This window comes from Nelumbo lutea, chromosome 1 (assembly GCF_056320005.1).
Source record: "Nelumbo lutea isolate HS-2025 chromosome 1, American lotus-T2T, whole genome shotgun sequence".
NCBI lineage: Eukaryota > Viridiplantae > Streptophyta > Magnoliopsida > Proteales > Nelumbonaceae > Nelumbo > Nelumbo lutea.
The window spans coordinates 212,397,032-212,404,175 of NC_142684.1; the positions used below are offsets into that span (position 1 = coordinate 212,397,032).

General features: G+C 34.7%; 1 non-coding gene across 1 annotated transcript; it reads right to left on the reverse strand.

Annotated features, from left to right (window-relative positions):
- Positions 1–4,313: 4,313 nt before the first annotated feature.
- TRNAR-UCU (transfer RNA arginine (anticodon UCU)) lies at positions 4,314–4,386 on the reverse strand. The gene has a single exon. It is a non-coding gene; the product is annotated as a tRNA-Arg (tRNA).
- Positions 4,387–7,144: the final 2,758 nt, after the last annotated feature.

Here is a 7,144-nt window from a genome sequence, read left to right on the forward strand (position 1 = left end):
GCATTTCTATATGGGACAAAGCAATTAAGCGCATTATATTCAAATTCAATTGTCGAACAGGGAAGGCCAAAGCAATACGCAACCTAGCTAACGTGGTAAAAAATTTAAAATTATATATTCAAGGATTTATAATTTGACAAAAGAAAAAAGCCAGGATATATAAAATTTGTGTAGACAGTAGACACTAGACATGCCCCAAATAGTTGGAGCCAAGACTGAATAGAACTGAGTTCAGTTGAGTATAAAGTTTATATAATAGTCTGTACCTTCATTTGCAACCTTTCATTACTAATTATATTTTGAAATTAACTAATGTATATCATCATCATCATCATTCAAGTCTTATTTCAAGTTCCCATTTATGTGTATATGGGTTTTAGTTATTATATTCTGTTTAATGCTAAATTTAGCCATTGATATAATGTATAGAAGAAGGTTTAAAATATCGATACTGGCGTATTGAACAAATTGATACTATTTTTTCATTTTTTTGTTTTGAAACCGGTTCAGGGGGGTCAGTTTAAGGTTCCTCTACCCCTGAACCAGTTAGACCTCCGATACACTTAATATAGGGATGTATCAGAAAGATCCCAAAATGATACATATCGATACTTTAACCTTGCTATAGAGTGTAGTGAAAGACAAATGACTAATTCATTCAACTCAGCCAAGGGTATTTGTGAAGCTTAAATCCATGACAATATTGAGCTGTCACATAGAGCTTTAATTAATTATCGATCACTGTATACAAGTACATTTGGATCTTATATAATGACAACAAATAATTTACTTGCTTGGTAGGTAAAGTTAAAAAATGACTATTTTGGAGGGATTGTAAGGCATTTTGCTTTCAAGTTTTAAATAAACTTTTTTGACTATGAAATATTTATTGACTTATCATAGAACCTACTTTCCATTTGTTTTCTTTCCTTTTCCTAGCTAGGTTGCTGTGTGACATAATTTAACTGGATTAATTATATGGTATGGTTTGGATTAATTGATGAGATGGTTTGGTTACGTTATATAGAAAATCATTTAGTTCATACAACCTATTAAGAAAAGTGATTGTGTGCAAGTTGAAGGGGTTGGAAGAGACAATGACAAACTGAAAAGGACTTGGATGAAAATAATAAGAAATGATTTAAGCACCTATAATTTAATGATGGATATGATGCTCACAAAATAGAATGATGAAATTAAAGGGGATTTATACAACCCACCCCATATAATTGTGACAAGACATGGACGACCCAGATTTCTGATTTCTACTAAACAGTTATAAACATTCAAAATGTTAAAAACCCCCACTTTACACACTAATGCCTGCCCGTAAATTAGCATCAATTCTGAGTTGGCACCCACCCCAACTATACTTTGGGCCTAAAAATTCTGACTATGGGCTGAATCGTCACTCTCCCTTATTTTTAATTACTGTTTCTCCTTATTTCATTGATGGAATGATGTTAAATGTGGATACATACGAAGAAATGGCAGTTTTTAAACACTCCATGTGCATCCGAAAGTCCTGCTCAGATGATGTGGGTAGTCATATAGGGTCCTCTGTCATACATTAAACCTGAAATTCCATGGGTTAAAACCAGGATTCTTGTCTAACAGTACTAGGTGCCCCCTGGTATTATATGCATTTTTTTTTTTGTTTAATGGACTGGTTTTGGATTGGACTCTGTCCAAACCAAAATCAATTTGGATGAATTGGACAGACCAACAAGACATATTAAATTGGTCCAGTCCAGACTTAATTGTCCAAAGTATTTATTGGATTAGAATGAACCCAGTCCATCTGTGATGAATTTATATTGGATTGGGTTGGATTGAGCAAATATCTAATCCATTGATAGAAGATAAGAATATAGGTGTCAATGGGCCAGGTTTGGGTTAAAATTAATCTAAAATAAAATAAATTTGAACAAATTAGATGGTCCAAACATTAAATTGGATCGATCCAAAATGATGCAAAATATTCATTAAATTGGATTGGACCTAGCCCATTTGTAATGAACTAACATTGGACTGGATCAGATTGGACCAAATCCAATCCACCTCCAACCTTGATGACAGTGGATTTGATCCCACAGGTTAAAGAACCTACCAACTGACCCACCATCATTTTTATTATTAAGCTTCGGTTTTATCACTCGCGGCAACGGGACATATGCGTTAGACTATTAGAGCAAAGGAATAGAGTTGCAGCAGCGTTAACAATCAATCCGTGGCTTAATTCGCTTAATTTTCAACAAGTTGGACATGTAAAATATTGACTAGTCAGTAGTCACTCGATCATATTTCTCAATTTGACAAAATCGTAAAGGAATAATTTTGGGTATAGAGTTAATTAGTGCGCTAGTAACCACGTGATTCAAAGCTGCAATTAATTATGTGGTGTTCATGTTCATTTGCCAATTTGGTCATTTTCTTGAGCTAGTGTTTCCAGAGAATTGAATAAACATGTGATTTGATTAACGCATTTTTACTATTTTGGCAACCTGATTTCTACATTTATTTTGTGGTGGAAAGTAATTGCAGAAAATAAAAGACAAAGACAAAATAAGAAGGGAATTATCACAAGTCACAACAGCAGAATATAGATTATAAAGGCCGGAGTCAGTACATGCAGATGACGTAGCCTCGATCTGAAGCTTTGCTTGTCTGAAAACAATCTGTTACCTGTACCTTATGATTGAACCACAATTACACATCAATCAATTGATCAACTACCACAAAATCAGACCGTTGTTGTCGTTAATTCCGTTTTTATTGTCATCCATCAAACATTAACACAGAGTAAAAATCATGACAAAAAATAAAAAAAATAAAAACTCGCATCTTTTGCAGTGAAGTCCATAAATTTAAAACTGGAGTAGAACTTCATCATTGATTCCACAGCCCGAACTCCCCCAATATTAGCAATATAAAAATTATTAAAAAAAATTGAATTGGGTTACAACTTACAACCCTCGGAAACCCTAAGTGTAGATTCCATTTTAGTGAAAATAGAAAATCTGTATAAACCTTGAATCAGTTTTAAGAAAAATCCAAACTGATCATGACTAATTAAACATGCAGGAGTTAGTCCAAAATTTGCCACATTGAAAAAGCATTGCACTTTTCCATTATGACCCTGCCTTTTGATCTTTCTATTTCTTTTTGTTTATGGCATATCTTTTTTCTTATTTTTATTATTAAAAAACTCTCTCCTTTTTGGTTTTTTGCTAGCTAGGTTGGAATGGACTAGTGGTAGGGGTTGCATAGTGGGGGGCAGGCCCATAGTCATATCCTGTCCATATCAATTTGATCATGAAGTCCCAGTTGAGTTGGTAGGTTTATGGGGGTTAGGCATAGGCTTGCATTCAGGCCTCCACGGTCCACCCGCAAGCAATCAGACCCAACTTGTATTTTATCTATTTAACTATGGACACATTAACAATTCAAGCCATCTTTTACCAGGGAAAAGGAGAAAAAAGAATCAACAACTCAAGAGTCAAGTCCTTATCTCTTCCTAAGAGTTATTTTTCCCTTTTTTTTCCAACTCATTCTGGGTTCTATTCTCTCAAGCAGTACATAAGGTGTTGAAAATACCGAAGGACCCCAAATGATACAGATGAAGTGTCTAAACTGAGTGGATTAATATTACTTTGTCTTTTAGTTAACAAGTTATTAATGTGATAAGAGGTTAACTATCTTGATGAGCTTCCTAATGGTCCAAACTGAATGATTACTTATATAATTGAATATTTTACAGTTTAATTATTTAATTTACTAAAGAACTTAATAATAGTCATTCATTTAATCCATTTCACCATTATCAAAATGGCGCCCCCTAAAGTTATGTTTGGTTTAAAGAAAAATGCAGTGAAAGGAAGGGAAATGTAGAAAAACTCTTACAAATCTTGTATAGGTTTCTCTTTCTTTTTCTTTCTTTCCCTACCTTTTCCTTCAAACCAAACATAACCTAAAAGAATTACTTTCCTACAAGTGAAGGGATGTTTCATATGTTTGAAGGCTGTAGCTATCTTCTAACAGAAAAGGGTTGATCATGGATGGTTTGTCTTTCTCTATTTTTTCTTTATTTTCTCTCCTGTATTTATTCACTTATCTTCTCCACAGAAAAGGGTTGATTATGGACAATTGTCTTTCTCTATTTTTTTTTTCTCTCCTTTATTATTCATTTTTTTTTTTTTTTGTGAAATGAAAGACTTGGGTTGGATGACCGTTCAACGAGATCAAAAGAAAGTATAATAAAGTTGGGATATGTGATAACATAAAGAAACGATAAAAAAAAGTATGAAAATTCCCATACCCGGTGGGACTCGAACCCACAATCGCCTGATTAGAAGCCAGACGCCTTATCCATTAGGCCACGGGTACTAGGACATTTACTTGATAATCTTCTCTACTAATGATGATTATTTTATTATAAATGCGTCCATTATTGAAACCAATAAATAAGGGTTTGTTCGGCACATTTTTCCACGCGATCTTTCAGCTGTTTACAAACTGAGAAGACCAATTTTCAATCTATTTTCATTTGGTTCACGAAAGATCTAGCCGCGTTGAAAAGACACAAGAAGCCCATTTTACACTGATTTTAAGAAACTTCAAATGAAGTTTTCCACGTCTTTTGTGTTTTAATCTTGTACGGAAAAACACGAGCAAACACACAAAAAAACATGCATCTGTCAAACTGTCTTTGGGCTGCTCAGGTTTTATGTCAAAAGCTCAATACGTCTTTTGACTATAAGAACTATAAGAAGATCTTCTCAAAAAGATGCACCAAACAGGCCCTAAATATATTATACATGAAAAGCTATCAACTTCCTATTACTCGACCCGCCCGAGTTATATGTCAACCCGACCCGAATGCCTCATTTTTTGGTTTTCCAAATTCCAACACGATTCCATGACATGATCCCGAGAAATGCTGTTTGTAATTTGCAGCCACCCACGTGAAGCATCACTTTTGATATGTGAATTGTCAAGAAAAAAATTGCATATACAGATCCACAGTAAACAGTGGAAGAATAAAGCATCGCTGCTATACTCAAATTGTGAAATGTTAAGAGATCCTTTTGTGTCGTCTCTTGTTTTTCAGCCAAATAAGCCCAATGGTAAGGCGTTGGGTGATAAGATTCATCCACTGTAGACAGATTCTATCACATGGTTCACATGCATCGAAATCTGGATCCACCATTGAATCACTGCCACCTCATGGACTTCTCCTGTTCCAAGAAAGTCTGGTTTGCCTAACTTATAGCGACCTTTTTTTAATCAATAAAATAAATAAATATTCTCCAATTTTTGCTTAAAAGTGGGTTGGCCCCCCTGTTGAAACCGTGTTTGGGAGTCCCCCTCTTAGTTTTAATGGGTTTCAACAAGAGTCTTTTTTTTTTTTTTACATCGGTTTTTTGTAAAAGTACTTTTCTAGCTTTTGATTGGTCGCCAGTTTCTTTTATTCAATATAGCTTCTTGAAAACATGAACAGCTAAATGGAGTTTTTTTCCTGCCTTTTTCAAATGGAGCCGTTTTGAGTTTTTATGTCAAACAATTTTATGGCTGGCTTTTGACTTCTCAGGTGAAAAAAGCACAAAAAATCCATTGGAGAAGCACTCCAAACGTGGCCTGAGAAGCCTTTGCATGTATTTATAGCAATTACATGAACCCATATGTTAACGGGCCCCTATTTAAGCGAAATCGGCTTCAGTGCTCATAAAACACCGTTCTCACATTCCCTTGCAGCTTTCTATTGGGAATATCTCCCCACGAAAAAGAATCATAGTAAGTACAGAGATATTCCCAATGCATAGTGTAAAAGGTTATGTGAATTGTGTGAGTACAGTCTTATAAGCACTGAAGCCAATTTCTATTTAGGAGATGACATCTCCGCCATATATTAAAAACATTTTCCGATGATGTATCAGAGCCGATAATGTCATCATAGGGAAATGCTCTCAATACATGGTGCAGATGTACTGTGGGGCGGGACGTTGCGGGGTGGAGATGTGAATTTGCCGAGAAGCAGGAAATTGAGGAAATTATTAGTGGATTTTTATGTAGATTGCTCGGTCAAAGCGGATGTATAGTTAAGAAACCGAAGGTCTTACTCTGGCAAAGGTTTGAATTCGTCAGTTTAGCTACGGACCATCTGTTAGGATTTTTATTTTGAGAGGTTGTAGTTTTGGCATGTATTGTAGTGTCTGCTGTTCATTTGTTTTGCTTCTTTTTCTGTTGTTGAGAGAGTTTGGTCTGTCTCTCAAGGGCTCTCTTTTGTTTCTCTCTTCTTGTATTACATTTTTCATTTTACCTTAAAAAAGACACTGTTACAAAAGGTTAATCAACTTGCTAGGGGATATAATTTTTTCTGTCTAAATTTAGAAAGAAAAAGAAGTAAAATTCTTGATGACATTCTTATACATCAATCAATATGGGTTCAGCAACATACATACATACACACACACATATATATATTATATATATATTTATTTATTTATTTATAGGTCAGAATCTGATAATGATATTTAGCCAAAAAGCAGTCCAACAACAATGAAAAATTTACACTATTCTCAAACTAACATCCCGACCTTTATGTTAGCATCGCCTTTTCCCATGATATTGACAATTGCAACCACTTAGGAAACCGAAACACCATAAATGTATAAACATTGAATTTAAAATCAATTATCAATAAGGACTTTCCATCACAAAAAATGAGCTGCTCGATTCAGTTCTCCAAAAGAGAAAGAAAATTGAAAATGCTTAAGATGGAAAATGGGCAGATATATATAACTGAACTGAAACTATATGATTAGAATGAAAACTTAAACCCCTTCTAATTTGAAACAAACAGGCCCATTTTGTACTTTTTATCACTTAGAGGAGCACTGGATTTTTCTTTCTCTACTGTTGTTGCATCTCCACAACCCTCCAAAAGATTGGTGGAATGAACAGTTAAGACTTAAGACAACTCAATTGGAGTAATTAAACTAAATTTTGGGAAATTTGGGGCCTAACATATATTAGATTCGTGGCTCACCACTCATACATTAGATTGATTCGTGGATTTTAATGACCCTTACTATTAGAGCTGCTAAGGTTATATATCCACTGCAGCCCCTCTCAGTCTCAGTGG